This window comes from Mobula hypostoma, chromosome 9, assembly GCF_963921235.1.
Source record: "Mobula hypostoma chromosome 9, sMobHyp1.1, whole genome shotgun sequence".
Taxonomy (NCBI): Eukaryota; Metazoa; Chordata; class Chondrichthyes; order Myliobatiformes; family Myliobatidae; genus Mobula; species Mobula hypostoma.
In genome coordinates, this window is record NC_086105.1 from 44,064,591 (window position 1) to 44,087,756 (window position 23,166).

Genomic DNA, 23,166 nt, shown 5'->3' on the forward strand with positions numbered 1-23,166 from the left:
TAAACTTATAAAAACTTAAGTACATCCATGTACTGGGTCGTGTTGTAATTCTTATTTTCAGATAAATAAATCTACATTGGTCAAAAATAAGTTTCGACCTTTTATTTTCTCAATTTTACGATCCTCTGGTACGTTTGCATTAAAGGGGAAAACATTTTCTTTGGGTTTACTTTCTACAATGAAATTATTAACCAGCAGCGCCCTTTCAACTCACCTTGACTAGCACTTTCATTCCGATTAAGATCTATGTGTCAAAGTAACCTTTCCATCACACGTTTATCACACGTGAAACTACCATTGCCAGGCCATGATTAAACTTCGCTTTGGGTATGTTGCATTCAGAGGGGTGGCACATTCAAAACTCCTTCATCAAAACCTTACGTTGTGCCAACTATGCCCAAAATTAAACGTGAACAAAAACGGAACTTTGTTTCCCCAAGACGATAACACTCATAGGAAACAAAACGGTAACGCGCGCTGAGGCTTGAGAACAGAAGCTCCTGCTTACGACAGAGGAGGCAGTAAAGGCGTCCAATAAATGGGCCATTAACTGGGGTCCAAACAACTCACTCAATTATGTTGCATTCTCAACAGTGCAGACCGCCCACTTGTTGAATCCACCCATCGCAAGGAAATGCCGACATCATCACTTTCATGTTGTTATTACGTTCTGTTTTCACTCGACATCACAAAGCAAACGGGGATGGGAAAAGGAAGAGGAAGGGGGCTGGAACCCAATAAACATATTCAAGAATGATAGCGGGGGGGGGAAGAGGGTCAGAGGCAAATGACTGCGTACACCGTCGACATTCCTCGCGGCTTTTATCGACATTAACCTACATTGTGCGCACACGCACACAACACCACAAAGCTGTTACAGAATGAAAACAGCAAACACTGCCCGGGAATCCGACTGCACGGAGCACGTCCAATAACACCATTATCAGATCTGCACAAGAACCTACTGTAGAGCAGAAATCCACGTACTGAGGACTGGGGCAGCAGCCTAATCTGCTGACACAATGACTGTAAACATGCTGGACTTCTCAGAACTTGGAGCACTTCACATTGCCATGGATACTGCAAGCAAAATCCTGCCGCAAACCTTTCGGAGGAGACGAGAACCCGCGGGGTGGAAGGGGGCGTTGGTGCTGCAACGTAGCGTCGTCTTTAGGAGAAGTGATGATAACCCAAGACAGGAAATGTCAGAACTGAGCCTGTGCAAAATGGTCGGTTTGACAGGCACTGGTAAAACACCACACACGCACACACACACACACGAAAAAAGTTTCAGGTCCTGCCAATGGGACATCGTGAGTTCGTAGCAAAACTTGAACTTCTGCCAAGATCAACAAACACTGAATCCTGTGCAGCATTTCCCCCCTTGTTTATCAACCTCTGGGTCACAAGAGAACACACAAACACCAGTAAAATCTCCCCAGAGCGACCGTCTCGGTCAAATGGGTTTGCTTTTACAACAGCTGGGAGTGCAGGAAAGCTTCAACCTTCAGAAACCAAAAGCGATCATAGGCCTGAAACAATTCTCCTCACCTCCTCGCTTGCAAATCAACACACTTTGCCAGCAAAGTAAAATGACACAAAAAAAAACAAAAGCCAATAATAATGTGTTACCGGATCTAGTTTCGCTTTGCCAGAAACAGAAGGAAAATTCCCAACAAGACCAGAATTGTACGGGCGATTAATGAAGTTATTTGAAAAACAAAGCAATAATATTTTTAAATGTAAAAAAAATCAATTAATTTACTGTTATAATATCAAGGATACTGGCTCAAAGTTTACCAAATAATTATCAGATTTTTTTTTCAATTACCTGGCATTTCTATTTCTTTTAACTAATTTTGCCAAACATTACTGCAGCAATCACGTGTGACAAAATAACAGTTGTAAAGTATAATTTAACCTTTTTGAAAAAAGTGACATAAGTTCATAGGTCAGCAGTGCCGTCCCCACTGCCATGCAATGAACCGTAGTAGTTTTATTTATTTGCATGTTTCAGAATACGCCAGCTTGCTGAACACAACTCAACTTGTCATACAGCATTCCAATCTCCCAACATTTCTTGTTTAAATCTGCCGATCAAAATGGCCAACAATCCAACGCAGTCTCTGAGTGGGATTAATCCTACTCACTACTGAAATTAATTTTGCACAAGATTCCAGGTCAAAATGGCCAAAATGTGCATATTGTCCAAGCTTCCCCCCACCCTCAATGTTTAGTTTTCCCCTTGCTGCTAACAAAATGCTTGGCAGAGTACAGTGTGGAGATCACATGCATAACAGGCACGACCATCACGCTCGAGTCACTTAAAATAGCCTCAGCTAACGTGCCTGCACCTTGTAAGTGCTTCCTCTCTGGAATGGCAACAATTGATCGCAGTCAGCCACGGATGAGTACTGTATAACACTTGTGTTTCTGATTCAGTCCCCATCTTGTGCAACAGATTTAGGCCAGTGCTCTCTGGTGCGGGGCTGAGGAAGTAATGCCCTGCACATTGGCTGAGACCTTAAAATGGCATGGCATGTCTTGTCAGGAGTCCGAATCTGGTTTAAATCACTTGCAAATGTCTTGAAATATATTGCTTTGTGGCAGCAGTACATTGCAATACATAATGATAGAAATATTATAAATTACAATAAGAAATATATTGTAGACACACTAGGTACACCATCAGGGCCTGATGTCTTGCAAGGGTTCACCCTCATGAAAGATGTTTTGATATCAGCCTCAAGTCGGGATGGCAGTAAAGATCCCTGACATTATGCAAGGAACAGCAAGGCACATTTCTCTCGTTTTAATATCTATCAATTAAAATATCTGAAACAGATTATTCAGCCATTCTATTGTTGCCATTTGTGGGATTTTACTATATGCAAATTGACTGTTATGCTTCCTAAATTAAGACAGTGCTGGATGTGAGAATAGTGTTTAAATTGCTGGACTAGCCAACAGAGTTAAAGATACAAGATCAAATGCCAACACAACAGCTGAGAAAGTTAAGTATGAGTAATTTTTAAATCCGGAATCTCAATATTGTAAAGATAAGCACAAAACTACTTGATTGTCTTCAGTAAAAGAAATCTGCTACCTATTCCTGTCAGGACCACCATGTGACTTCAGACTCGCTCCAAAGCCCTCCACATTCCTGGGGCTGCAAAAATCACACAGCCTATAATGAATAAAAAATTATCTGTCTGCAAATGGTCTTCAAATAGCCTTATTTTGTGAAAAGTGCAGTATAACTTCCAGTTTTTTTCATTATTTGTGCTTTGGAGGTTAGGGGGCACCTCTACTTACTTAGGAGTTTGCGAAGATTTAGCATGACCTCTAAAACTCCACCAAACTACTATAGATGAGTGGTTGAGAATATATTGACTTGGTTACAACACAGCCTGGTATGGAAACACCAATGTCCTGAACAGAAATTTCTACAAAAAGTAGTGGATACAGCCCAGTCCATCACGGGTAAAGCCATTCCCACCATTGATCACATGTGCATGGAACATTGTCACAGGAAAGCAACATCCATCATCAGGGACCCCCACCACCCAGATCATGCTCTCTTCTCACTGATGTCATCAGGAAGAAGGTATTGGAGCCTCAGGACTCACACCACCAGGTTCAGGAATGGTTATTACAGCTCAACCATCAGGCTCCTGAACAGAAGAGGATAACTTCACTCAATTTCACTTGCCCCATCATTGAAATGTTCCCATAACCTATCGACTCACTTTCAAGAGCTTGTTATCTCATGTTCTCGATGTCTATTACTTGCTTATTTATTTATTCATTCATTCCTTTTTTTTAAGATAGATTGATTATGAGAACACTCAGTCCTCTTTTATTGTCATTTAGAAATGCATAGATGCATTTTGTATTTGCACAGTTTGTTGTCTTTTGCACACGGCCGATCTGCCCATTGGTGCGGTCTTTCATTGATTCTATTATGGTTACTAGATTTACTGAGTATACCCACAAGAAAATGAATCTTGGGGTTATATATGGTGACATATTATGTACTTTGATAATAAATTTACTTTGAACATTGAGGGAGAGAAGTAGACAAGAGGTGAAGCGAAGAAGAAAAGGGCAAGATCAGAGAAGGTTTGGAAGGGAAAGGAGGCGTGAAGACGATGAAGGTAGTAGTGGTGAAAGGAGGGAGACAGGTGGACAGGGGGTACCATCTGTGCATTCCAAAATTCCTCTGTTGGTTTTTGTGTTTCTCCTCGACCTGATTTGGAATCCAGGTATCATTAATCCTCGGTCCCTACATCCTTATTCTTTATTCCTTCCACTATTTATTGAACCCTTTATTTCTTTAAGACACAGGAAACTGCAGATGCTTGAATGTAGGAACAGAACACTGAAAGAACACAGCAGTTCAAGCAGCGTCTGCAGAGGCAATAGATGCAGGTCAACATTTCTTGATGAGTTCCTGCATCAGGCCTTAGAAAGAAGAGAAAAAATTTCAGTACATAGCAGTATGGTGAGGTGGGGTGGGGAGCGGGGGAAGCTGGTTGGTAATAGAACTCAGAACAGTACAGCACAGGAACAGTCCCCTCAGCCTGTGATAACCTGTGACAACCACAATGCCAATCCAAACTAATCTTATCTATCTACACACACACATGGACTATACCGCTCCATTCCTTGACTGAAAATGCCCTGTCCACGTCTTTAAAATGTTGCCAACATGTCTGTTTCCACCCTGGCAGGGCATTCCAGGCATCTATCACCCTCTGTGTAAAAAAAAACTTGCCTCATTAATCTCCTTTGTGCCCTCACGTATTTATTTCAACACTGGGAAAAAGACTGACTACTTATCTTATCTACGCCTCTATTCTACTTTTGTTAGGTCACTCCTCAACCTCTGAGGCTTGAGAGAAAACAATCCAACAATCCTTATAGCTAATACTCTCTAATTCAGGTAACATGCTGACCTCTTCTCACCCTCTCCAAATACTCCACATCCTTTCAATAATGTCATGATCAGAACTGCACACAATACTCCAAATGTGACCTAACCAAAGCTTTACATAGTTGCAGCATGACTTCCTGACATTTATATGCAACACCTCAACTGAAGATAAGTCTGCTGTAAGCCTTTTTTTTCCTATCCTACCTATTTTGCATGCCACCTTCAGGGATCTATGTACATATAACCACAGACTCCCCTGTACATCAATGCTCCTAAGGGTCATGCCATTTACTCTATACTTTCATCTTCAATTTGGCCATCTCATATTTCCTCAGATTATTCTCCATTGGCCATTCCTCTGCCCACATTTCCAAATGGTCACAATCCTGCTTATCCCTTGACAACTTCCTTCATGATTATAAATCTGACAAATTTTGATTTGTCTGAAAACTTACTAATTAGCCCACCTATGTTTTCATACAAATATCTATATTATCTATAAAACAATAAAGGTCCCGGCAATTATCTTTGCAGAATACTATTAGTCGTATTCCTCCAGTCAGAATAACATCCCTCCACTTTACAGAGCCTATGACAGGGAAATAACATCTGCTGTCTTCTATAATAAAGGAGGGTTAAAAGAAGAACACATGAGGCTGCTCTGGCAGACAAGAGAATCCCAAATGCTACTGCAGACATATTAAGAACAAAAGAATAGCAGGGGACAAAATTGGTCCACTTGAAGATCGGCATGGTCATCTAGACATGTAGCTAAAAAAGATGGGGGAGATCTTAAGTGGATTTTTGCAACTGTATTTAGATGGGAGATAGGCACAGGGTCTTATAACACTGAAGCAAAACAGTAGTGAGGTCATGACCATATCCAGATTTCTTAAGAGTTTGCTGTCTAGAGGCAAGTTAGGGTGGATAAATTCCCAGGGTCTATCAAGGTGTCCCCTTGGATCTTTTGGGAGGCTAATGCAAAAATTGCAGGGGCCCTGACAAAAGAATTTAAAACATCTTTGGCCACGGGTGAGGTGCTGGAGGAATAAGCCGGGAAATTATAGCTTGATGGGCTTGACTTCAGTAGCAATAAGTTATTGGAAGGTATTCTAAGAGAAAGGATGCATTAGTATTTGGATAAATAGGGCCTGACTTGGAATAGTGAACATGGCTTTGTGTGTGGTAGATAGCTCAGGTCTAATCAATCTTATACAGTTTTTCGAAGAGGTTACCAGGAAAGTTGATGAAGAAAAGACGATGGACATTTGTTGACAAGGACTTTTACAGAGCCCCTGTCAAATTTATGCATAGTTTGATCCAGAAGTTTCAGCTGCTTGGCATTCAGGATAAGGTAGTAAATTGGATTAGACATTGGCTTCATGGAAGAAACCAGAGTGGTAGTAAATGGTTTCCTTTCTGACGGGAAGCCTGTGACTAGTAGTGAGCCACAGGGATTGGTGCAGGGTCCGTTGTTATTCGTCATCTATATTAATGATTTGAATGATAATTTGGTAAACTGGATCACCAAATTTGCGGATGACACCAAGACTAGGAGCATAGTGGGTGGCAAGGAAAGATATCAAAGCTTCCAGCAGGATTTGGGCCAGCGGAAAAAATAGGCTGAATATTGTCAGATGTAACTTAACGCAGACAACTGTGAAATGTTGTACTTTAAGAGGACAAACCACGGTATGACACACACAATGCACAGCAGGGGATGGAGAAGTGCAGTAGGACAAAGGGATCTGGGAGTAAAGATCTATAATTCCTTGTCAGTGACACCACAGGTAGATAGGGTTGTAAACAGAGATTTTGGCACATAGACCTTCATACATCAAAGTATTGAATACAGGAGTTGGGATGTTACGTTAAAGTTGGTGAGGCCAAATTTGTAGTATTGTGTGCAGTTCTGGTCACCTACCTTTAGGAAAGATCTCAAAGAGATTGAATGAGCACAGAAAATTTACAAGGATGTGACTGAGACTTGAGGATCTGAGTTATAAAGATAGGTTGAATAGGTTTTGACTTCATTCCTTAGAATGTAGGAGAATCAGAGAAGATTTGATAGAGATACACAAAATACGAGGGACATAGATAGAGAAATTGTAAGCATGCTTTGACCACTGAGGTTGAGTGAGACTAGAACTAGAGGTCATAGGTTAAAGATAAAAGGTGAAATATTTAAGGGGAACCTGAGAGGGAACATCTTCACTCAGAGAGTGGTGCAAGTGTGGAACAAGCTTCCAGAAGAAGTGGTAGATGCATGTTTGATTGCAACATTTAAGAGATTTGGATAGGTACATGGATGGAAGAGGTATAGAGGGCTATAGTCTGGATGCTGGTAGACGGTACTAGACATAAAAAGAGATCAGCGCAGACTATATAGAGCTTGTTGAAGTGCTTGTTTCTATGCTGTAGTGCTCCATAACTCTATCCACCGAACCTTTGATTTCCATTTGTTCACTCAAGGCTCTGCAATCACAGAAAGCAGCTTATTTCTGTCCTTAATCTCCTTTAATTTTTATCAACCATATTAAGTAATCCCATATATTCAGCCCAAAATAACTGCTTATAACTGCTTAAAAAAGATATAATTAATGATTAGAGTTGGACAGATTTGAAAAATGTGTACTTTTTGATAAAGGGTTAACCTTAACGAGATCAAGATTGTAATAAGGTAATCAGCAAGAAGCTGTTCCTGTTAATTGGCAAGCTCATTTGTGCTATATAATTTATGTAATGTTCACAAAAAGGCAAGATTTATATAAAATTGAAAGGGTGCAAAATTCTCTGCTGTAAATCATCACTGAAACAATGTCCATTCATTATCCCAGAGTTAAAATATCCAGTACTAGAGAGCAGGTATTTGAAGTGAGAGGAGGAAAGTACAAAGGGGATGTGTGAGGCAAGTTTTTTTTATATACAGGGAGTGGTGGGGGGGCCTGGAATGCATAGCTAGGGGTGGTGGCACAGGCAGATACAATGGATACGTTTAGGAGACTCTTGGATAGGCACATGAATATGCAGAGGAGGGAGGGATATGGTCAATGTGCGGGGAAGTGGGATTTGGAGACATTGATTTAATTAGTTTGGCACATCATGGGCTGAAGAGCCTATATTGGGCTGTACTGTTCTACATTTTATTCCTTTAAACCAAGGGTTCCCAACCTGGGGTCCATCGGCCCTTTGCTCAATGGCATTGGTCCATGGCATAAAAAAGGTTGGGAACAAATATTGATCCGTGTATGAGAAAGGAATACTACAGGACAAAACCAGTAAACACGAAAGTGGAGTTAGACTAGGTGGCTCATGCGAGAAAAACATTGGCACACCAAATTACCTACTTTAGTGCTGGTGCATGATTTTTAGGAGAGGAAGGGAAAAACCGAAAAAATATATATTAACAAAATTAAGTTGATGCCAAGATCTGTTTGGTTAAATCTGGATAGGCATAGTCAAGTACTACATTGATAGTTTTCACAGATTAAGTTTGTTAGCCCACACTTTGAATTAGATTTGAACCTTTTAGTTTAGCACATGCTAATCAGATGGCCTGGTTCCATTTGGAATGTTATGCTTACTACCATGTTGGTTGCAGGTAAGGCTTATTTTCTCCATGTGACCTAGGACACCTTTTCTCCTGGTAGCTTTGTGTCACATCCTTAAATTCACCTTGTTAGTTTCACAGACCAGAAATACCTGCTTACAGCTTGTCTATTCTCTTTGTTATATCCATTATAATACCATTTTTGTGACCCTGTGTTTTCAATTAATCCATTACATATATCCCACTGAATTTGATTGCTTTCCCTAAACTGAAATGATATCCTGAGTCTGACATTATCAGTCGATCTCTTCAAATCCTGGAGATTTTCAGAGACTCCTGTATAACAACCTCTCCCTGAGATGCATCTACCTTCCAAAGCCATGAATTTGTAATCTCCCTCAAAGCCCTCTGTTAATTAACAATATTGGAACATACTTTGCTCTGTCTTCCAAGATTTCTAAATTATATCTGATACAGTGGAGAGTTCTAATGGTGGGTGAGGGAAAGACTGTGGACTGGGAGAGGAAGTTTTTGCTATACATTTGGAAAGCACAAGAATCTGCTAGGTTCCTGCTTGAGGGAGGAAGGTACACAGGGAAATGTTCCTTTAAAATAAAAATATCCATTTCCCTCAGCAAATTTCAATTCAATGCCAAAAATAATTCCCATTTGCAATTCACGTTACAATCTGCAATTCACCCTTGTATAGTTTATCTTGCAATTCATCAGGAGCAATCGTAAACAACACTCACTTAAAATCAAAATTTAAAAAATATATCCTACAGTACATCAATAAATTCTCTTTATAAATTAAATTACTACAGTCATAGAGAGATACACCAGAAAAACAGGCCCTTCAGTTTACCAAGTCCGAGCCATTCACTCCTACCATCAACCATAAACACGAGATTTTGCTGAAGAACAAAATGGTGGAGGAACTCAGCAAGTCTGGCAGCATCTATGGATGGGAATAAACAGTTGATATTTCAGGCTGAGACTCTTCATTAAGAACCACCATGGGATCTCAGTCACCCTCCACCTCATAATATCCTCTCATCAGCCTCTCCAAATCAGTGGCCACCTTTAAAGTAATTGGAGTAAGGCAGACGGTATTTAAAATTAACAGAAGTGTGATGTAGGTAATATTCTGGGCAGAACTTGTTTTGCTCCAATCCGCATTAAAGTTCATGTTGTCACATTTAACTGTGGTCAAGTTTCTAATGCTGTTCCATAGTGGGCATCTGTAGCTTGGGCACAAGCAGTAATTTCAATTCCTCAGTGTCAACATCTCTGAGAATCTGTCTTTGGCCCAACACATTGATGCAGTTACAAAGAAGGCACGAGAGTGGCGATATTTCATTAGGAGTTTCAGCAGATTTGGTATGTCACCAAAGACACTCGCAAATTTCTACAGATCTACCATGGAGAGCATTCCAATTGGCTGCGTCACCATCTGGTATGGGGTGGGTGGGCACAGCACAGAATTGAAATAATGTGCAGAAAGTCGTAAACTCAGTCAGATTGATCATGGGCACTAGCCTCACTAGCATCCAGGACATCTTCAAGGAGAGATGCTTCAAAAAGGCGGCAACCATCATTAAGGACCCCATCACCCAGGACATGCCCTCTTCTCATTGCTACCATCAGGGAAGAGGTACAGAAGCCGGAGGTACACATTCAACAATTTAGGAACAGCTTCTTCCCTTCTGTCATCAGATTTCTGAATGGACACTGAACGCATGAACACTACCTCACTACTTTTTTTGAATTACTTATTTAAAGATCAGGCTGGTGGCGTAGTGGCATCAGCGTTGGACTTCGGAATGAAAGGTCCCGAGTTCGAATCCAGCCAGCTCCCCTGCACGCTTTCCATCTGTGCTGGGTTCCGAGCTGGTGATCTCTTTGGAAACTCGCCCGGCAGAAGGCAATGGCAAACCACTGCTGTATTTGCCTTGTACGCGGTTCACTACTACGTCAGGGAGGCGTGGCAGGAAATCGTCCGCTAACCGGAGAAACTCCAGATGCGACGTACCTTTCCTTTCCTTATTTAATTTAACATTATATATTTCTTACTGTAATTCATTGTTTCTATTATTACGCATTGCATTGTACTGTTGTAGCATAACAACAAATTTCACGATATAGGCAGGTGATATTAAACCTGGTTGTGATTCTGATTCTGATCTCTACCCAATTACCACGTTCACCCCAGTTGACACTCCCCCTTCTGAGATGTCAATTCTCACTCTGTACACGATTCAGTCTGGATAACTGGGAGGTCTCATCATTACGGACAAGTGGTCATTCTTTAAAGGGTCTGCAATTAAAATGCCTCTAAGGCTATTCCCCATCCAGACATTTTGGTTCCACGCATTCCTCCAAAAGAGACTTTCTCATTTCAAATACAGTCCCACCTGGCCTTATCCTATCTTCCATTTTGAATCACATTCCCCCTCCAATGATTGTGAGAGGACTAAACTGCAACTCCAGTACCCAGTACTCTGCATCCCTCCCTAGGACTTTGATCCTCCTGCAATTCACTTATTTTTAATTCATTGAGATACAGTGTGAAATATGTCCTTCCTGCCATGCTGTCCAGCAACCTCTGATTTAGCCCTAGCTAATCCTGGGACAATCTACAAAGACCAATTAATCTGCCAACCGATACGTCTTTGGACTGTGGAAGGAAACAGGAGCATCTGGAGGAAACCCACACAGTCATGAGGGAAAACGTTCAAACTCCTTACGGAGAGCGGCGGGAAATGAATTTAGGTCACTGATACTGCAAAGCATCGTGTTAACCACTATGATACTGTAGTGCCCCTGGTTCCTATAGTCACCCTCTAACCACAATGTCCAGTTCATACTATTGCCTCTGTTGCATGGCACTGAAGGGTTAAAACAAGATTAACAGTCATGCTTGAACTTTGAAGACTGAAGTAGGGAAGAAAAGTCACCTGATCATGATACACCAAAATTCAGTTTGATGGTACATTCTACAGGAAAGTTATTAACCTAAAACCATAACACTGCTTTTCTGCCTACAGATACTGCCTGATCTGCTGAGTGTTTCAACTTTCTATGTTTTTATTTCATATTTCCAGCATCTACAATATTGTGCCTACAGAGTATTACAATTTTCCATAAAACTGGTGACATCTACTGAGTTTTAAGAACTTAATTTCTTAAAGACACCCGTGTAGACTGGCAGATTATTCTCAAACTTCTACTGCCTTTGCTGAGGAACTGAGTTCGCAGGTCAGTCTCACAATCAGACTCTAATTATTTTAACTAAGTGGGATATCAGCCCAGATAATGGACTGGATAATATTCATGGCACAGATATAATCACAGAGACAAAACACCAGCATGAAGGTGAAATTGGCACAATTACTTGAACTCTACAATACTGTATCAGTCAATAGAAATGCTCAACACACACATGCAAAGGCAGTAAAAGGTTAAATACATTTCAAGGACAAGAAAATCTGCAGATGCTGGAAATCCTAGCAACACACACAAAATGTTGGAGGAACTCAACAGGCCAGGCAGCATCTATGGAAAAGAGAAACGTCAACATTTCCTCCAGCATTTTGTGTGTGTTGCTTAAATACATTACAGTTTATTTTGTTAAATTTATATATATATAAAAAATTCTACTCTTCTTAAAAGAAATAGGATTATAGTATGTACAACAAGTTACCCACATGGGTGGTGTAACAAGAAACTTTAATAGTTCCAAGAGTCAGCAGTATAAAACAGCGCCAAAGGAACAGTATGACTGAATAGTTCAATAGATTAAGGGTGTTGTCCTCCCTGACAATGTTATCACATTATAGAACATGAGTGAATTATTAACCACAAAGTTGTTAATATTCCAGCACTTTGGCAAAAGAATACACTTTTTTACTCTAAGTACCTGATTTCGTTTGTGACCTCTCTGTTGACTCCCAAGTGAGAGAGTGAATTGTATGCATCTGCTTTTCCAATTTTAACATGGTACTGTGGCAGCATCTCTCACGTGGAATTCCGCATTTCAACCACAGAACCGCAGAAATAATCATATTAAACTCATGATACACATGGCCATTTGACGTGTTGGGTCTGTGCCAGTCAAAAAGTTAACACACTTGAACCCAATTTCCAATGCCATGTGTGTTGTCCTGCAGACAAATCCATGTACTGCTTAAATGTGATGAGGGTTTCTGTCTCCAGAACCCTACAAGAGAATTTGTTGTACAACTATTTGGGTAAAAAGATTATTCTGTTCTCCTTTCATCTATATTCTCCAATATAGGACTGCATAGTTATGTGTCCTAACAAAGATCTCGGCCCGAAATGTCAACTGGTTATTCCTATCCATAGATGCTGCCTGACCTGCTGAGCAACTCCAACACATTGTGTGCATCACTCTAGATTTCTGCAGTACCTCTTGTGTCTATAGCTAAAAGAAAGGTGTCCTCCCTAGCTGGCCTTTCTAGGCCTTCAAATCTTTATGCAGCCGAATTAAGTCCTCCCTTGGCCTGCTCCAAACTAAAGAAAACAACAGGTCAACTCAATTTTCTTAACCAGGTTACATCCCTGTAAATCTCCACTGCTACCATTCCAATATACTTTCTCCAGTTTCTGATAGAAAGTATTCTTCTTAACATGTCCCTCAGGGTTGAGAATGCCTTGTTTCCACTCCATTTCTGAGGAGTGGCAGATGTCATTGTGTGAATTATTTTAATGTAGGTTTGCTCCTGGAGATCTGCTACCACATAATTTTAAAAGAGGGAGGCTGTGGTTCAGTGACAAGATAGTCCAAAATGATTGGAAACCATGCTTTCTTGCATAGACATGCATGTACATGGACACAGATACTCTATGCACAAACAAGCACACTCTAGCTACTTACACAATCTTTTTACATCCTTTTCTCCCAACCCAACAAATCTTACCCTCTAGCTCTTTAGTCTCCCTTCTTCTACTTTCTGCACCTATGTGCTTCTCTTTGACCCTCACTGCCACTCTTAGTTTCCATCCCTTTTCCTTTCACAATTTCCCTATTTTCCCAAGTAAGGACCTCTGCTTCTCATTTGCTTCAGGGCCACACCCCATGGCCAATCATCTTCCTCATCCCCCAAGAATGAAGATTGCAAACTAGCCCAGATGGCATCCTACCTCTTTGACTCTCCTCTTGGGCTTTGCCCAGTAAACCTCAGGAGTAGTCAGTAATTTTCGAATTTTAAGAGTTTTTGAATGATTGTAATATATGTTGGTGCTTTTGGAATCTACGTTAATTGTTGTAAGGGCTGAACTACAGTCACTTTCAGCTCTAGCATAATTTTCCTGCTTAGATTCAATGCCCTGGCTAAGAAAGAAAATTTAATCACTTTATTAACATATCCTGCTATCTTTCAGGATCAGTGACTGCCCACTTCAAGTCTCCTGTGTCCCTTTACATTACTCAATATCCTGTAATTTATTTGTATGTTCTCCCCCCATCTCACCCCACTCCAGAGTTGTTACCTCACGTGCCTCGAGATTAAACTCCATTTTTCATTGTCGGCCTAACTGTTCAGACCATCTATAACTTGGTCATTCTTCCTCGATTTTACCCAGGCTAGCTTTGTATATTCAGCAAACCTGTTTAGAATATCCCTTACAACAATTAACACACATTCCAAAAGCACTAACATATATTACAATCCTTCAAAAACTCTAAAAATTAGAAAATCAATAATATGCCTCGGAGAGAATCGGAGAAACAAGTCTTTTAAGAAATATTATGAATAAAGATATGCCAATTCATTTCCTCAAAATTTCTGTCATTCAGTTAGTTCATAATAGATTTATACCTCGATTGTATTGTTTTGTCTCTGATCCATATTCCTTGATAATTCTGCTTAACAAAAGTCTATCAGTCACATCCTTGAAAGCTCTCGTTGTTCCAGCTTGTAGAAAACAGATTTCTAAACTTCTGCTACCTTTCATCTGCACAAGGACTTTACTGGAACAGGCAGTTTGTGATTGAAGTCAAAAGTAACTTACAGGAAAAAGACCACACAATTTATGTTTAAATGTATCCATAAAGAAAACATTGCACATCGCTGGAGGAAATTGCTCTTATCACATATAGCTTTAAAAATCTTAGCTGGATGACAACATAAAAATAGATGATTCTGGGTACAAAACAAACCCCATCAAACTGAGGTTGAGATTCTGAGCTCATCCCTTTGTTTGGATACACATGAAATGTTACTCAGTGCAAAAATAATAAGGACTTTCCTCATACCAATGAGTAATACCATGAGGAGATGGAATTCCCTTTAAGAATGGAAATCAAACGAAATAGCTCCTATTAGGCCTACAATTGTCTTATAAAAAAATACAGTTATATTGTGGAAAGTCAATTGACTTAAAAATGGCTAAAAAACCTTCCTGAATATTCCAAGTTTCAAGTGGGCCTTCCAGACTGCTGCTGGTTAGTGTGTGGTATATCCACATGGAAATAAGTATTTGTTTCAAAATAACAGAAATAGTATCAACTACCAGCTGCAAGCAAAGCAGCAGCCTAAGTGAAAGTCATACCTGACGAACACTTCCAATCTTTCCAGACGACACTAATGGAAATGTGGATTATAGGAAACACTTCGTGGGCCCAGTTAAACAGAAATGCATTTCTGACTTCCAGGTCTGCAGATGGTGCTGTATATTAGGTCAAGCATTTTTTTTTGCACATTTAGTACTATCTTGTCGTGTGACATTCTGTACGCACAGCACCATCTACAGGGCTGGAGCAAGAAAGCAGAAACAACAGTCAATACTGCAATTTCAACTTTTTTTTAAAAGGGTCAATCTTGCTCAAGCAATGTGAAAGGGAAAGTTGTTCATTCATCACTAAAAGGTTTTTACAAAGCAGGCCAACTTCACTAAAACTTGTTTTCTTAGCTGGTCATTTGTAACTTTTAATAGATACAAAACTGAATATTGTGCTCAACAGTTTTCCAATCATGTAAGAAGGTACATTGCTACAAAACTGTTCCGTTAGTGATTTTCTTCAGTGAACTCAAGTTCTGCTATGTAGTCATCATATGAACAGCATGAAGTACTTGTGAAATATATTAGTGTCTCTTTTCACCAAGATTTGAAACAATTCTGTTAAAAATCATGATAAATTGATTCATTACATGCTTTTATGGTCACAGCATGTTTATACAACTGGTGGAGTTCACTGCTTTCAGGTTAAGCATTCTCAACAAGGGTGATGAAAGGTTCAAACAATTATTTAAGGATTATACAAGTACAAGAATTAGAGCAGAAATTTCACTTTCCTCTCTCATACAGCCAATGGCAGCGCCTCAACCTCTTTAATAGTTAAACTTTGTAAACAACACCTACTCTTTAACCAATTGAAGAGGTGCTTAATGCCATGACATGTTTTTATAGAGTGAATGGATAAAATAATGGTTACAATTTAACAAATAACCTTCCAGAGAATACACCATTGTTTAGTTCTAGGCACCACATTAGCAAGGGCATGATCACTTCAATGTCAGTATAACAGAGACGTTAACCAGAAAGATTCCAAGGGTAAGGCCTTTTTGGGCTGAAAAAGCAGCGGTTGTTTTCTTCAGGGTGAAAACAAGGAGGCGATGAAGAAACACTTAAAATCATGAATGATTTGAATAAAGCAAGTAGGAAAATAGTTCCCAGTGATAATCAAAAGTCACATATTCAAGGTAGCTCGCTAAGTTCCAGAACCAAGTCTTGGAAAAAGCTTACTTATGCAACTTAGGGGGCTAGAAACAGATTAAGGGGATGATAAAAAAAAGACTCAAATTGATCCTCTGAAGCAAACTAGATAAACATTTGAATGAGAACTATGGCATCATTGGATGGTCAAACTAAAATGAAATCCTACAATTCCTCTTATTGTTTAAGACTGTAGAAAACATTACTGTACGGTGATTATTTTGACACTAAAGTTTAAACTCTCACTGCAGATAAATTTTGCATATTGTATACTGTGGACTTTGTACAGGGGACTTCTTACACCAGAAGAATGTGCCCGAGAAAAAAGAATCTCACTACAATATTGTTCATTTTTTGGAGCTGCGTGAATGAATACCAAGACCAAGTAGCTAATAGAATTCCCAAAGTTCCTGTGTGTCAGTTCTGACAAGTCATAACATGGCAAGCTCAAGGGGTTTCAGCCCAAACCAAGGAACCATTTACGGCTCAGGGTTGATTTTCTCCCGAATGGTTTACTGCTGAAGCTGACAGTTAGCAGGACTCAGGGTGGCAGACTCACAGTACTACCGGTCCTTTTGGATTCTTGCACAACTTACAAGCAAATGGTGTGCAGGTGTACTTGGTACTTGGCCTACAATCAGCATCTTTATTGAAGTCCTGTTGCAATTTTAATACACTGGAAAAAAATACAGGGAAAATCTGAATAAATTAGATGAGTGGCAATTTTTGTTTTGTTTACAAAGAGCTCCATCTGCAGGAGTTAGCAATATATTGTAATAAGTTTGATCACAACAACAATAACTGAAGTAACTAAGGAAGTTAGCAAAAAAATAAAAACTAGAAGTTATTGCATCAGGTCATTTTTCTCATGTTTCACTTCTCCCTTTATGTTTCTTTATCCAACCAGAGAACTATGATAAATGTCAATAATGGAAACTCAAAAAAAGCATCTGGCAATCCAAACCATAACCAGAAAACAAAGGGCATGCACACTAGGTAGTATCTTTTCAACCTCACCTGGTCCCTCAACACCACCCCTTTGGTCAAGAAACCACAGCAGCATCTCCACTTGCTGAGGAGATTGAGACGAGCAAGGCTCCCCCCACCCTAACTCTTATCAATGGTTACAGGAGCACTGAGAGTGTCCTGACCAACTGCGTCACTGTCCGGTATGGGAATTGTAAGGCATCTGACTGCAAGTCCCTACAAAGGATTACAAGGACCACTGAGAGGATCATTGGAGTCTTTCTTCCATCCATCACAGATATTTATCTGGAGCGCTGTGTACGCAGAATGCTTAGCATTGTCAATTATCCTTCCCAACCGTCCAACAACCTCTTTGGTGCCCTACCATCAGGCAGGTGGTACTGTAACATGAGGTCAAGAACTGTTAGGATGGGAAACAACTTCTTCCTCCAGGCTTTAAGAATACTGAAATCCCTGCCACCACGTAGGTCTCATCATGTACGAAGCTCCAGTTTCATTATACTGTTTACTTTTTAACTTGTGTCATAAATCTACCTTATTATTTGTTAATTTACTTGTGGTAATATTATTTTATTTATTGTGTGTTTGAGTTATATATACCGTGTTGTGCACCTTGGTGTGAAGGCATGTTGTTGCTTTTGGCGAAATATGTGTGTACAACTGAAGAACAATAAACTGAACTTCAAGTTGAATTTGCAGAACAAGTGCTGTAGAGTTAACATTCCAGGTCAAAGTTAATTCAATCTCTCTCTCTGCAAACGTTGCCTGACCTGTTGAGTCATTTTTCTGTTTTTATTTTAGTTAAATGAATAACCCATGAGACTTCATTAAGGGTTGTTCTTCCAAACATGCCTCAAACATGATTGATTGTGAAGAACTTTTAACTAATCATGAACTGGCTCAGGGTAGGTGGTGAAAAATTAGTACATACTCCAAAATAGATGAGCCAGTCTTTGAAAAGAGGAAGGAAGACATTGTTTTCATTGGCAATAATGATAACATAGATGATTCTTCAATTGTTATTTAAGGGTTTAAAATATTAAATCTGAGCTGTTAAGGATACACAGGTAGCTAAATGTCGACATGCAATAAGAAATGTTTGGTAACATTTACAGAGTAAGGAAAGAGTAGAGGCAAAACAATGGAAAAAAAAAGATTGCTGTTTAAAAGAAGAGCTGCATACTTAATAGGATAGATGGCTTTCTCCTGCAGACCGAAATACGTTATCAATTACAAAGCAGAGGCCCAATTTCTTTTAGGACTGAATGCACTGTAGTAATTCAGAAATATCTAAAAGCAATTCAGCACCTATATTTTATTAATACATTTTATACTTCTTTTTAAAAGGATGAATATTTTCAATTCCTTAGTCCACTTTACAAAAAAAAATGGTTATGGAAAGTTATTACTCCTTCTCCTGAATGATGAAACCTCCACTTGGAGGTAAGTGTAATTTCAATTAAATAAATACTGGAAGGAAAGTACAATGTGGAAAGTTATCAGAAAATAGATTTTTTTAAATTTCCATGTTACTTTACATGTTAAAGTTCAAATATCCCTTAAAATTCGGAAAATGATCCCACCCTAGATGTGTGTCCCAACAGGAAGAACCCCAACTGTACCAAATTCAAAGTGCAATGGTTCTTAATAATTTAAGGGAACCTGGCTGACTACCTTACAGTAACTATCAATAGAAACCCAAACAATAAAAGTGTACTGTAAGAAAGTATCCATTTGTTACTCCAAAACAGATTCATACTATTCTCTACTCTGCCAAAAATCTCATTATATTTCTTAAGTAACTAACAACATGAAAGATTTGAATAGATGAACAAAATACAAAGTCTATTGTGCACACCAGTGTAATAAAATGTTTATCTAAACTACTGTGCAAAAGTCTTTGGCATGTAAAAAATTCTATAAAGCAAAGACGCTTTCAAAAACAAGGAAATTCAAAGCTTTTAAATATCAAGAAATTACCATAAAGAGCAGTAAATTGTAAAAAAATCTAAATCAAAATCAATATTTGCCTTTAAAACTGCATCAATTCTCTTAGGTACATGGTCTGCAGTGTTTTTATGAAAATTGGCTGGTAGATTGTTCTAATTATCTTGGAGAACTTGTCACAGTTCTTCTGAAGACTTTGGCTTGCTTCTGATATACGACTTTCTTGGAAGAACAACAGTGAATTCAAGAACATTTTCCATATACAATTCAGATCCCATTTATTTTGCAGACTAAAATTAACCCCATTTGAATGTTAACTAGCAGCAAACTAATTCCAAATTGTATGTTTAATGAATTTAAAATATTGAGCCTACTACCTCAACAACAAAATTACATCCCATCAGGAATTGAGTACCATCTATTTTGTAGCTTTTGCCATGCAACTTGCATTAAGTATGAGACAAAATGATTGAAACTAATTTGATACTATTGGTTCATGAAATACTTTTATCAAGGTTAAGTATTATAAAATAGAACTAGCTTTTAAACCTGGCTCACAGGAAGGATCTGTTTGCACTAGAAGAGATGCTGAAGATATTTACAAAGGTACAGTTAAGTTTCTCCTGGTTTTATAGAAGCACATTCAGAGCAAGAACAGTAAATGAGGAAATAATGTGCTGAAAATTACACAAACATGCCCCAGAAAAATAGCTCGAGTTAGAACAGACTTTGAACTAACCCAATAAAGACCAGTGCTAACTTGGAAAATACTTTTCTTTTGATTTTTATTCCCTATTTGAAAAATGTTTTATTGGAAATAATGACTGAGAATTCCCATTTCACTATGAACACATATTGCCAGTGCCCCTGACGAAGGGTCTCGGCCTGAAACGTCAACTGCGCCTCTTCCTATAGCTGCTGCCTGGCCTGCTGCGTTCACCAGCAACTTTGATGTGTGTTGCTTGAATTTCCAGCATCTGCAGAATTCATGTTGTTTGTCAGTGCTCTCCTAACTTTGAGGTCCATGCTTACCTTAAGCAGACTTTCAACAGCACCTGCTTCTTTGAAGTCAGCTCTGACCTGCATAGTCTAATCACAAATGACATCGTGTAGGGGGGCCGGAATTCCCCTCATACGCAGATTCGATATTTGCTAGAGCCATAGAGTATCTCAAGGCATAGCTGGTCATCAAAGGTGACAAACTATATAACATTTGTGAATATCTCAGGCAATCACAAGTTAAAAAATGAAAAATGGTAGAACGCTCTAGAAACTCTAAATATGTAAATGTAAATTACTCCAAAATTTGCCATTGTCCCTTGATGCCATTCCTCTCCATGAACAGAATGGCTGAACCCGTGAGAAAAAATTTCTATCTTGATGTGGATTCATCAGACAGATGCTTTGGTACAGCTACTGGGTAATTGCAGAAAGATGATGCTCTGTCAATCGACTTCACTTTCAACTCAAAATTGTGAAAAATCACTGATGAACACCTCAGATCTTTAGGGAGCTTTGCACAATGTGCATACTTCCCATGAGATCCCAAGTCTCTTTTTGCTTCTACATGAAACCGCTAACATTTTTCTCAATGATCCACACCTATAATTCTGTGTAAATGTCCTGTGCCTTTAAAACCACAACAACACAAGGCTGAAAACTGATCTCTGCATTCAGCTTCTCCCACAGGAAGAAGAAAAGCCAACATGAACAAATAAATGCTGGTACAATTTAGAAATTGATTCTCTGGATAAACAATGGTTTTCGAACTTGGAGAACAAGCTTTTCACCAAACCTGTTAAATGGGGATGATCCAGGAAATAATTTATGCACTAGATTGACAAATATCTTTAAGAACCACAAAGAGAACTTAATATTTCAACCAGAATACATTGTCTGGAAGATTGGAAGTTTCAGACTTTTCTTCCACTCTAGCCACATGATTCTCTAAATTCTGTTCAAGGAAGATCAAGTGAGGAAATACACTTCTTATATTCCTCTTCAAAAGCTAAAATGGACTTTTGCCTGGTTTAAAACTTTTGGATCATGACTAGCTACATTTGTTTTGGAAGAGCGCCAAAATGGAGTACGGAAACAGATCCAGTTTGCCTCTCCTCAATAACTGTGTTATACAGTCAGTAGGAATGGCCAGTCCCCATAAAATACAGGGTTGTTTTATTTGGGCTTTTTTTATTTGATCTTTCACCAGGAATACTCGGTACGGTAGTCTGAAGATTCGGTAATATTCTGAACTTGGCAGAGTGTTAGGAAACTTGCTTCAGCAAAATATGTTTGTTGTTGGGCCATAATGCCAAACCAAATATATTCGCTACAGTTTTTAAAAATTTTAAATATATGAGTGGGATCAAAAAGTGGAGCATTTGAGTTTTCTGCTGTAATAATCTCCTCACGAAATATTCTCTCCCCCCCACCCCCATACACAACAGAATAATGCAGTTTAATGCACAGTGCTGAAGTACTGATCTTTGTATTCCAGAGGAAAACCCATACTTTCCGAGTCTTAATTTTAAAAGAAGCCAAGATTTTCATCAAAGATTTAAAGAACTGCATACGTTTATGATGATGGCTTTTCAAGACAAAAACGTGCAAGGATTTTGTTAAATTATAAAGAACAGTTGCTTAGAAATTCCAAAGCACTTTAAAAGGTGTGTTGGATTAATATTAAAGCTAAACAGCGATTGCTCTGGATATAGTCCCACTGCATCAAAGTTTATTTAAGAATGAGCCCAAGGTCTTAATGGTCACTAACACTACTCATCTATGTGTATGAAAATGTGTTGACCAGTTTTCTCTCCCAGAGCTGTTTAAGCCTGATTTGAGAACTGCACAGTGAAGAGTTTAGTACTTTTAAATGGCATGGACTCTGGGTACTCCCTCACAGCTTTTCAGATTTTATGCATGGTGTAGGAGAGGGGCTAAGAGGCATCCATCCTGGTTCTATATTGACAGAATAAAATCAGTTTCTCTTACATTCCAATGATGAGGATTTCTGAATATTGGCTGAGATCTTATCTTTAGAAGTTTTGATTTGTCGCGAGGGTTAGCCCTATCTGGTTGCACTTTCTTTTTCTCATGAATTTGTCACACCATCTTTAACCTGTAGCGATCTTCAGTCATGCAACCTTTCCTCCCATCTCCATCTATAACTAAAAATTAAAATCTTCAAAATAGTGGAAAGCATCACAGCATTTTTAGTGCGTTTATGATTGTTTTCCCTCTGAGTTGCCTACAGTTTTAGTTGAGATTAATCTGTAATTTGGGGATTTTCTGAAACAGTCCTGGGGATTTATAATCCTATTGCTGTTTATTTATGCTGTGTTCAGGACTCATTTCAAGTTTGGAATGTAATAGAGAAAATATAAAGAACACGAAAAAATTCCGATAGGAAAAAATGATTCAATAAATTCCACATTGTTGCTGTGTAATTCACCTTTAGAACCAATTCTCTTTCAAATGATCAATGTCATTTAAGTACATCGATGATAAATATCTACCAACCGTTTGTTGGTGTCCTAGAGCAAAGCCACAACCTATCATGTTTTATGGATTATGTCTGATATGTCCTTGGAATTGATACGACACTTTGATATGATGCCAATCAAACACAACCATTAAGCAAACCTAGCAGAGAATGCTTGTCAGACAATACAATAATTTATCTGAACTCCAACTCCAATGAAAACCTTCCAAACTCTATGTTGCACATGCTTTTGTAGAGCAGCAGTGTTAAGTAAGCCCATGTATAAAGTGATTACAACAGATCTGAACCTGCCATGGTGGGGATCTTTGGGAATTCCTTCACCAGTGGTTTTAAGTTTTGTTTTCTTCCTCCACAAACTCTCAGAAATCTCTCCAAAACCACGACTAACCTTGGCAAAGAAGAACACCCACGATCAATGGTAAATGACTACTCCACTTTGTTAAGTAGAAATGAGCATCCGCTAAAGATAATTCTAGGAGCAGTTTGAAATGACTTAAATTAAACCAA

The 23,166-nt window shown here is 39.0% G+C and overlaps 1 protein-coding gene across 13 annotated transcripts in view; it reads right to left on the reverse strand.

Annotated features, from left to right (window-relative positions):
• Window positions 1-23,166, reverse strand: part of LOC134351683 (ataxin-7-like protein 1) — a 258,916-nt gene that overhangs the window by 148,203 nt on the left and 87,547 nt on the right. For 2 of the 13 annotated variants that reach the window (XM_063058186.1, XM_063058178.1), the window contains exon 1: window positions 1,106-1,363. The exons of 1 other annotated variant lie outside the window; for it this stretch is intronic. The gene's annotated coding sequence lies outside the window, so the exon portion shown is untranslated. 10 more of the 13 variants (XM_063058183.1, XM_063058176.1, XM_063058185.1 and 7 more) reach the window with 8 other exon arrangements.